Raw genomic sequence first — 12,087 nt, 5'->3', positions numbered from 1 at the left:
TAAATTCTATTTAGATTTATTTGAATATAAATAGGTTAAAATATGTACATATTTAAATGTATGAAGTAAGGTGAGATGAGTTAAATTTTTATAAAAAATTGAAAAAATAATAGATTTTATCGATTAGTCTGAGATGGATTGAAATGATATTACATCTAAATATAGCCTTAGCCGATTAGGTAGCAATCAACCCACCAAACTATCACTGTCCACGATATTTACGTTACTATTAAATCACGAATAGTTATTTTGTTTTGCTACTTTTTTAAGAATTAAACCGAACAGATTTATATCATAAATTAGGCGTCCTAGAAGATAATGTTGAGCTTGTGATTCACAAAATATTTGTGAGCAACACGCTACGCGGAATCACATCAACGGTGCATGTACTCTATCGGCTTCACGTACAAGACCATGATTTGGATTATTGCTCAAAGATTCTCCCTCCAGCCAGCTGCTTACAGCATGTTTAGCATTTCAAAAGTTTTGAAAATTAAGGGGAAAAAGACACAACTGAGGTGTTGTTTCGTATTAATATTTGTATGAGTGTGAGATCTAATGAGAAGACATTTGAAAAGAATATTGATTAAGATGTGTTGTAATAATTTAGGGAAAGTACGCGAGCTTATGTTCTAAAAAGTGTATTGAATATTATAAAGGTAGCGTATTTCAAATGATCATTATAAATACCAATTAATAAAATCTCTCTCCTCCGAAGTTATTTGATATCCCATTTACCACTTCTCCATATATTTCAGGTGTTGAAGCCCCTAGATCCTCCTTAGAATCCAAGTTGAATTAGATTACATTTGGATAGTGAGGTATCTCAGATATTCTGTAAATTGTAGTGAAAAAGGAATGAAAAAATAATAATAGAATATTGAATAGTAATAAAAAATATGTGAAAATAATAATAAAATAATAAATAGTAATAAAATATTCTAAATGTGAAATGACCTCCAAAGAATAATCCACTACCCAAACTAGCTCTTAAACAAGTGTGAGACTCGACCATGTCAATAGAAGAGAGGATGAAATGACCACCTGAGATGTTGGGGATTTGAGTTTGAGAGATTGTAATACCTAGAATCAAGCAAAAATTTAAAAATCCGACTTTGATTTCAACTCTGCACCGACTCTACTTTGGCTCCGCTCTGACTTCGATAAGTCAAAATTTTTTTTACCAAAAAAATCGGAGTCGGAGTCGAAGTTAGAGTTGAAGGTAGCGATCTACCGACTCCGACTCCGCTCCAACTTTAACTCCGACTCCGATATTGTACATATTTTATAAATATATATATTATATTAATTATATATATTATATAACTATAACTTATATAGTTAGTTAAATTCAATAATATACTAGTATAAGTAAATTATTATAAAATCATATACTTATACTATATTATAAATTGACTAAAAATAACTTGGTATATGTAAACACCATACTATTAATTATTACTACCATGTAACACTAATGTATAATAACAACTAATGTATAAACACTAATGTATAATAACATTTAATATTAATGTATTATGTATAAGCACAAATTTATAAATTTATAATAACATGTAATACTATTGTATAAACATTAATATATAATAACATATAATACTAATGTATAATAACATTAATTTGTACAATGATTTATTTTTTTAATTTTGGTTATGTTTTTATAAAATTGAAAATTGAAAAAATATATTTTTAAAAAAATTGAAATAAAAAAGCTCATTCCGATTAGTGGGAGTCCAAAATTATCAAATTGAAATTTCAAATAGGCTAAGAAAAAAGTACAATAAAAAATCTAAATCTGACTTCATTCTAACAAATTGGAGTCGGAGGTAGGGTACTCCGGCTCCAACAATATTGTCGGTGCTCAGCCTAGACTAATACCCTAAAAATGTAAAATTACATTGTGATTTATATTCTTATATGGCTAGATAAAGGAAATAATTGAACTTCGTTGCAATTACTATAAATGCCAAAAACTTCTTTCATTCCAATCAATATAGGGTCTGACAATAATCTCCCCACTCATGCGTCCGAAATATTTGTCAAATCATTCCCTTGTGATAATTAGATTGAAGACTTCGCATGCATGACTCAAATCCCGCACATCTGCCTGTGATTGGTTTTGATATTATAGATAACGATTGAAAAATTCACTATATATATATATATATATATATATATCTCCAATAATATTATAATCGGGTTCCATTTGGAATTGTTATAAACCCTAAGAATTTATCTCTCGAATAAAGTGATCAACTCTTATTTAGCACCGATGATCTCATATTAAGATTGCGTTTGGGTAGTGAAGTGATCTTAGATATTTTGTGAATAATAATAAAAAAGTAATAATAGAATATTAAATAGTAATGAATAATAATAAATAGTAATGAAAAATATATAAAAAGTAATAATAAAAAAATAAATAATATGTACTACCCAAACTAACCCTAAATCCGGGGTATTATAGATGCGTTTTCAGTTTTTATTAGTGTTATTAGAACTCACTTAGTATATAATTAAGAAGATTTTTGTTTGTGTTTTTTTCTTTTATTTTGATTTTTTTTTTTTTTTTTTTTTTTGTGTGGAAGTTATATTAATGTCCTCTAACAATAATTAGATGATATTTTTGTGGGAGATGAAAATGTCTTTTTGTGTTTAAAATATATTTGTATTGAAGGTTAAAGGAAGATGATTGGGCAAATAGTCTTCGTTTTAACATGCATGATAAAAAAAAAAACAATTAAAGCAGAGTTAAAAACAACTGTCAATGTGCTTTATTAGGTAAAATATTCCACTAATGAACAATGAAAGAAAGATTTGACGGTCATAAGTAACTTAGTCAATAAAGGTTCCTTTCTGAAAAGGAAAAGATGTATGATTTAATCACTTTAACAGGGTTACACAGTATTAAGCACTAAGTATCGATTAAGCCCTTGGAATAGATCTTAGCCCCACGTAATTTTTGCTTTAAAAGTTTGATTCCATGATCAAGAGAGGTAGCGTAATTCAATGTGACAAGAAACATTGAAGTCGAATAAAGAAAAAATGTATCCGATGTTTCCTAGATTGTCCTTTTATGTTGTCCTGGTTGGAATAGGATCCCACTTTGCATTATAAGTTTTATTTTTAAAAGAAAAATGTTTTAACCATAACAATATCTCACAAAAATATTTTTATTATAAATTAGATTTAACATATTATATAAAATCATATCAATTTATAAATTATTTTTTATAAATTTTCTTAGTAAAAGCAATAAGCTTTGGCAAGGTGCAAAAGAAACGCATTTTCTTCTCTTTTATGGTTGAGGTAATATTAAGAAAAATTACATAGATACAGAGAAGTGAAACTCGCTAAAAAATTTCTTAAATCAATTTCTTCGATCCTATAAAAAAAAAAAAAAGAGAAATTTCTTCGATCCTATAAAAAAAAAAAAAAAGAGAAAGAAGAAAAGGTTAGTGGTCATGGCTGTCTTGATTGAAGGTTGCGGCATTAGACCCATTAAAGAGGAGTAAGGAGGAGCGGCACCTACATATATAAGAGTAATGCTACGTACAGTTGTGGAATACGTAAGCGTCGTGCAGTCACTTTGAAAAAGAGTGAGTTTACTATTAAAAAAATTAATTTCTTTTCATGTAGATCCCGTATTTATTTATTTTTTTCAAAGCGAGTGCCAACGCTTATACATTCACAACTGCAAGTATCATTTTTCTATATATAATGCTGTGATGTGGCGGTCGGAGGGACGCAATAGCGAGTTTGAATGTTAAGAATATTTCAAATTATTTATAAATAATAATAAAATAATTTGTGAATAATAATAAATTATTTATAAATAATAATAAACTAATTTGAAATTATCTAATAATAATCGTGTTTCTAAACATAACCTTAAACTGAATGACGGTAAATCTCAGTTTTAAATATTTTGTGTAAATAAATAAAAAACACAATACTAAAAAAATAAACAAACATAAATGTTAAAAAATATATATATATATATTTCGGTATAATTAATCGGTAGAGTTTTTTATGGCTATATGCCTATATCCTTTTTCATTAATAAATTTCTTTATTTTTTATTTTTTAATAAAGGTGGTTAGTTGAAAAAGAATAAATGTGTTTTGTGGGCTGCTACAGCCAGGCTGTAACATTGAGTAACTAAATGATGGCACCATGAGGTTCACAGTTACCATGCTCAAACAACGAGAAACAGCATTAGCAGAGATGGAAGATGCAGAAAAAGCCCAAACAAATTATCCTAAACCCTACAATATTAGGGTTGCTAACATGTGATGTGATACGTGAATTTAATATAAATATGATATGAAATTACTAGATTTGAATTTTATATTAACGAGTTAGAATCAAAACGGATTGATCCGTTAAGACACGATTTATGAATGAGTCAATCTGCTTAATACAAAATCAATCCGTTTTGACATGTTTAAAATTAATTTATTTTAAAATTAAAATTTTATTATTGTTAAGTTTTAATATTAGCCGTATTCTCAATATGCTTATATTTTTATTTTTATTATTGTTAGGATTGTGATTTTAGACCTATGCTAATATTTTTTATTGTATGATTTGTAATATTGGTTTTATTATATGTTAGAATTTGAAAAATATTGATTTATATTTTTTAAGATATTGTGGTTATTAATAGATATAGATTTTAACTTTTATATGAAATTATGCGTTTTAGTTCAATCCATTTACATGAAACAAACGAGTTTAAATGAGTCGTGTGGTGCTAACATATTTCTAATTAATTATTAAACGGGTCAAAACGGGTGACACGACACGACCTGTTATCTAAATGGGTTGGTCTAGGGTTAGGGTTTGGGTTAGGGTTAGGGTTGGAAGTTTGATACATTTAGCTTAACGGGTTGGGTTCGGATCGACCTATATAATCGAATGTTTATGATTTGATACGAAATGAACACAATCAAAAAATACGATTTGTCACCCCTATACAATATATTATTATGCAAATATAGTGGATAAGATTGGTTTAAATCGATATACTACATGATCATATGATATACCCAATATTCAAGCGATATAGTACTACATGATATGATATACCCAATATCATATGGAGGGAAATGTACCCTTATAATCCAATTGGTTGTACCGATGAACATTGTAAGCAGGTCATGTAGTCTAGCAATATAGTGATGGAGGTGACTAATGCTTAGAGGAGATCATGGCAACCAATAGTAGGGCCGTCAATGCATGAGGTGAAGAAGGCGAGCAATGTCGACGAACTGAAAGGTCTACTCTTCACTATAAGAAATTTTAGTTTTAGGGACAAACTAAATTTAGGGATGAAAAGTAATTATTTAGAATAAATCTCGTCCCTAAAATTAAATTTCATCTAAAAAAATAGATGACTTTATAAAAACGTTCGAACGGCTAAAAATCTGTTTGAACCAGATCTTCTGTGATGAATTAGATCACCTCAAAACATCAAAACCGTTCAAACAGTCCAAAATACGTTTGAACCTGGAATTAATGTTTGTTCAAATGGTTTATAATTTGTTCAAATAGTAATCTTGGTAGGAAGTAATTTAGTTTGGTGGAGAAAGTTCAAATTAGTTCGAATGCTTAACAACACATTCCAACGGTATTGTAGTGCGTTCGACCGGTAATAAATATAGGTTCGAACACTAATAGATTGTCGTTCGAACCGTCTAATTGTGGTTCAAATAATAACCATTTGTATGCCGTTCGAACGTCTTAGACGCGTTCGAACGACGATTTTTGGTTTGAAATTGGAAATGGCCGAGTTGTAACGCCCCGTCCCCGAGGGTCTGGAGAGTTAACTCATATTACCTGATACTCAACTCCAACATTGTTAATACTCTTCCAAAAGCTCCAAATCGAACATAAACACTTCAAATTTAATTAACCACATATACTCGTATATAAAATCCTCAATACAGTAACCTAAAAATTACCAACTTCTCTACATGTCACATAAACTCACATTTCAACAATATAATTATCAAAAATCACTAATACTCATCGAAAACTTTCTATTCTTAATCCACTATTCTTAAGTTATTTCATCCAATTCTTCATGGTCATGATCATCAGCTGAAATATCCAAAAATATCTAAAAATATTGGAGATAAGAGGGGGTGAGTTATCAGCAACTCAGTAAGCAGATGACATATACTAGTGTGTAAACAAGAGCATTTACATAAATCAGAATGCAGAACATAATATTTTCATTTTTAGAGTACGGAAGCAAAACATGTTATCAAAATATCAGAGTGAAGATTTAGAAATAATTTCATTCAAAAATATCCTTTGACATAGCAAAAATGATCATCATCATTATCAGAACATCATATCAGAATAGAAGCCATGTATAACCCCCGTGGTAGGGTTGTGCAATCTGCGGATAGCCAAGCAGAACATAGAACACTCTGTCACCAAAGAGTATGCACAAGGGGTGAAGTTTTTCATAGAGTTTACTCGCATGAGTGTTGATAGTCGAGGATTTATAAGATGTCCGTGCAAGAAGTGCAAAAATCTTAGCTCTTATAATTTGTTGGTAGTGGAGGATTATTTAATTGTAAACGTAATCGATCCTAAATACTCACATTGGGTCTTACATAGTGAACTATTTCCTAAAAGAGTTAGATTTAGTAGTCAGTTCAATCAAATGGAGGAGGGTAATAACATCAACATGGATGACATTAATGTGGATGATTTTGATGATAGTGATGATAATGGAGAGGATATGACTGAAATGTTAGGCGATCCGTCCAGACGAGCCATTCAATACTCAAGATGTTTAGTATGTGGATATAGATTTCACACAGTTGACAGAGAACGATATAGGAAAACTCAAAATTGTGGGGTCGTAGTTGAAAGAAGCCATGGAGATGAAAGCATTGACTTCTACGAAATTGTGGAAGATATCATAGTGTTAAAGTACGTGGGGGGATATATGGTCTGGCTGTTTAAATGTAATTGATGGGATGTCTCAAATTCTAGGTTTGGAGTGCGTATCGATGAATATTTTGTGAGTGTCAATACATTTCGCACATAGTATGAGGGTGATCCTTTCGATCTCACTTGCCAAGTGAATCAAGTTTTTTATTTAGATGATCTGTAGTACGGGAACCCATGGTGTGTAGTGAAGAAGTATGCACCTAGAAATGTATATGATGACATTTCAGAGGTAAACGAACCACATGAAGAAGTTGATAGTCCAGGAAATGAAGAAGCATATCAAGAAAATGAATTAGACATCAATATATTTGTTGATCTAAGCCAATATCACATGGTTCCATTGCGTAGAGAATATATTCAACTCGAAGTAATTGAGGGTGAAATGTCAGAAGAAGATGAATCAATTGAAGTGTCTAGTGAGGATGAAGATGATTGATCCAGCAAAACTGATAGTAAATGAATTTGAAATAGATATTTTTGTAAGTATTATTCTTAGAAATATCCGTAACTTTTGTTCATATAATAATTCATTACAATTTCAAACAGATATGCCTCCCAAATGCAAAGTAACACGTGCGTCATCCCATCCATTACCGACTCCCCATGTGGTTTACCTGTCATCAATAATGGGCTAACATCACTAAATCCAGAATAAGATATTTTTATCAAATTAAATATCATATTTTATACTCAATTTAAGTAATATATATCTATAAAATAAAATAATTTAATTAAAATATATACTTTAATTACTGTATATATAGCTGTTATAAGTCAACACCAAGGTCGAGGTACTACGAGGGGTGTTTGCATAGAGAAATGAAAGTGGATAAAATTAAAATTGATATTTCTGATTATCACACCAGTGGCTTTAGAGATTCGGCAGTGTGACTTGCTTCTTACGTTGGTATGCTTACTCGCACCGTATGCACTGATGGCTACATCTTCCTAGTTTAAAGTTCTCCAAGATGTGAGAGACCACATAAAAAATCGTTGCTTGTAATATGGTACATCCCAAGCAACTAAATATATAACATGTTAATTTAAAGTTACTTTGTATTTATACAAAATGTTTATAATTTTTGAAAGGACGAGTTTGAATTTAATTTTGGCCGACGAAAGGATCGATTAACGGTTAACAAACTGATGTCGAATGCATTCGGGAAGTACAAAGGTTGATACTATGCATACTATAAGAAGTTCAATACTACAACAGAGATGCAGTAAAATCCATTCCAAGCAATGCCACTTAGGGGTGTAAATTTAAATCGAAAAATTGGACCGGACCGAACCGGACCGGTTGGTTCGGTTTTGAACCGGTCCGTTCGGAACCGGTTCCTATATTATAAAAACTGACCGGAACTGGTCCGGTTTCGGTTCCGTAGTTTCGGGAACCGGACCAGACCGGTTGGAAAAATATATATATATAAATTAATTTTATATATTATACAAAATATTTATATATATAAGTTTTATATATAATATATAATTATATATTAAATTTTTATATATAATATATAATTATATATCATATATGAAATAATTTCATATTATAATTTATTAATTATAACATAAAATGTTAATCTTAAATATGAACATTTGTAATTTGTTTGATTATATGTTATTAATATAATTATATATAAGATAATGTTATTATAATTTATAAAATAAAAGTTTAATCTTAAAGATGAAATTCAATTGATCATATGCTTTAAACATAATATATATATTAAATTATTAATAACATTTTATCATAAGAAGTAACATTTTATTATATGTTTTTTACATTTAAAAAACAAAGAAAACCGGACCGGACCGGTAAAATCTGATGTACCGATTGAGGAAGGTAACCGAGACGTAATCGGTTTTGAAAAATGAAAAACCGGTACATACATGTTTGGTCCTAGATTTTGTCCAAAACCGGACCGGACCGGATCGGTTACACCCCTAATGCCACCAAACGAATAAGAGAATGTTTGTGATATGTTTAAAGATTTTGCTTATCAGGTAATTTCGCTGCTATATTTTTTTTAGTAGTATATGATAGATATATTAAACATATAAACATAATACTTTTTTAGTAACAGAGTATTGTGAACCAAGCAAATAGATCAAAATTAACGATACATCATCATGCGGGTTCTCGATCTTTTCATCATTTGTCTAAAGAGATGGTAAGTTATTCTTGTCCCTATTAAATATTAACATATAATACACTTTTCTGATTTAAGTTCTAATAAAGATTTTCCTTTTGCAAGAAAAAAAATCATGCTGACTATGATCTGACCTAATTATATGCTAAAACACATAAAGATCATGATAGTATTTGGACCAGTCCCGAAACAGAGGCAAATTATGTAAGTTTAAGTTTTTTTAATTCTATTATCTAATAATATTTTTGTTACTTATACTAACTTTAATATTTTTGTTTTTGTAGGACAAGATGATATCTTTTAAAGAAACTGCTGCATATCCATCTAATGAATCATCTGTCAATGATGTTCAAATCATTTCTCAAATTCTTGGATCACGTTTTGGATATTTGGGAGCCTAGGACGTTGCGTGAAGCCATCATCAACATCATCATCATTTTCTCAAGCCAGATTGAATGACAACAAGACTAAGGAATTGGAGGAAACAACAATTGAGATAGAACGATGGAGGTCTAAGGAAAAAGAGTTGTTGACCCGATTAGATCAAGTAGTAGATTTAGATGCGAGATTAGAAGAGAACATGCATAGGAGATTGGGGACAAAGGTACATAAAGCTGTGTTTGAACAGTTGCAGTCAATGATGTTCCAAAACTTTATGCTCCCTCTACAATTTTAAAATTTATTTTTTCTTTAATTGCCTTTATATTATGGTGTTCCAAAATATTTGAACAATTGATATTTGAATTATAAAATGTATAATATTAGTAAGGTATTATTAATTAAATTCTGTTATGTATGATTAATACTGTCCGAACCGTAAATAACTAGTTCGAATGGTAAATTACCATTTATAAATCCATTCGAACAACAATCGAGAAATACAGTCTGTACGACTGTTCAAACAACATTAATATGCAAAACCCCCCGTTCGAAGGGAAAGAATCTAAAAAATAAACAGTCTATTCAAACGAACATAATTTATGTTCAAACACAAGTCATTTGAGAAATTTATTGGTTCGAATGCATAAAATCTGTTCGAACACTCCATCTGTTCGAACAAGATCGAATATGGTCATTCGTTCGAATGAACATTTATTATAGTTTGAACTTTAAGTGTTGGTTCGAACTGATATTGTGCCATTCACGAAAAGTTTTCGTCTCAAAAAAACTTACCCGTTCGAACAGCTTTAATTGGTTCCGCTCAATTTTGTCTTTAAAAATGATTTTTTGAGATGTCTCCAAAAACCTTTTGAGACGGTCTTTTCGAGACAAAATTTTTTCGTCGTCAAAAATATTTTGAGATGAAATTTGGATTTTTTGAGACAAAAATTTTTATCTCAAAAAATCTAATCTCTTGTAGTGCTCATGGATAGGACGAGCAAACTAAATAAGGAAAGACTGTGCGTGATTCTAAAAAGACTAGTTAATTAAATGTGAAAGGGATGGATGGTATGTAATCAATGGGGTGCTTACAATTAACTAATTAGATTAAGGCAGCAGGACAAAGTTTTCTCACGTGATAGTTGTAATTCAAATATAAAACCGCGAGAAACATGGTAAATTGACCTAACCTCACTCTCTTTACTAAATCCCATTATTATCACAACTATCTTTCAATGGCAACTCCAAGATAGCTCTCGATCGTGCTCTTTCTTGCAAGAGTGTACAGGAGACAATGGTCGAAGTTATAAGGCTTTTAAAGACTAATGCAAGTGTTCAAAAATTTGAGGAACTATATAATATCATGTTGTCCCTTCAATTTAGAATGCATCATAGACACGTCTGTTCATGGTGCTCGATTGATGTGAATAAGTACGGAAGTTGAGCTTATTAAAGGAGATACTGATTATATTAGTTTGATATTTTTTATAATCCTATAATAAGACGCTTGCATGTCTTATTTTTCCGTGATGTGAGGTTGAATGCATGTTTGTATCTCCATAAATACTACTGGACAAGGAAAATAGCATAATTTTGTATCCTTCAACTATGATGAGTTGGTTAGAATATGCATTAGAACTTAGAGTCGGCTTCGTTTGGTTCTTAAACTCATCTCAACTTATCTCAACTCATTATTACAACTTTTTCAAATTTCAATACATAATAAACAATTCAACTTTTTCAAATCTCAAAATAATAATAATATTAAAAAATAATATTCTAACAATATTTTATCATTTCAACTCAACTCAATTCAACTCAGTTTAACATCCAAACGCAGCCTAATAAAATGCTTATTTATCCTATAAGTAAATAATTAGTGCTTGTAATTTTTGTTTTTTTAGGTACGGTTAGTTTCAATGTGCATTTTGGAATTTTCACTAATAGTATACAATGCGCGTATTAAGATGATTTCATGTATATTTTTCGCTTATTAATACAAGTACTTATCTTTTAAATTGTGACTTCCTTAGGTTTATAAAGAGATTTAAAAAATATATATAAATTGATATGATTTGATGTAGTATTTCAAACTTATTTATAATAAATATAAATTTTTTATTTGACTCATGGCATCAAATCACGAAATTTGTAAGAAAGTTTGTACACTTACTATCAAACAGCTTACTGTTCCACTAGGCCAATTAGTAAGAGATCAAAGTTCATGTTTCTTTTAAAATAACCTATGCAATAAAGTTTTTGCATGTTGATAGTAATTATTTTATTGAAACTATATTATATGTTTCCACTTTTTCTCTTTTTGAAACATTATTAATTTAATTTGGCAGGTGTCTCATAATTTAAAACTTTTTATCAAAGTGATGCTAACTTAAAAATATTAAACTTAATTGCATGCTCTTTTAATTTTAAAAAAAATACATGATTAAGGTTGTGTTTGGATGTTGAAATGAGTTGAGTTGAGTTAAGATAATAAAATATTATTAGAATATTATTTTTTAATATTATTATTATTTTGAGATTTAAAAAAATTGAATTATTTATT

The sequence above is a fragment of the Juglans microcarpa x Juglans regia genome, chromosome 8D (genome assembly GCF_004785595.1).
Source record: "Juglans microcarpa x Juglans regia isolate MS1-56 chromosome 8D, Jm3101_v1.0, whole genome shotgun sequence".
In the NCBI taxonomy this organism is placed as follows: domain Eukaryota; kingdom Viridiplantae; phylum Streptophyta; class Magnoliopsida; order Fagales; family Juglandaceae; genus Juglans; species Juglans microcarpa x Juglans regia.
The sequence above is the reverse complement of the archived record's forward strand: the minus strand, read 5'-3'. Positions refer to the sequence as shown.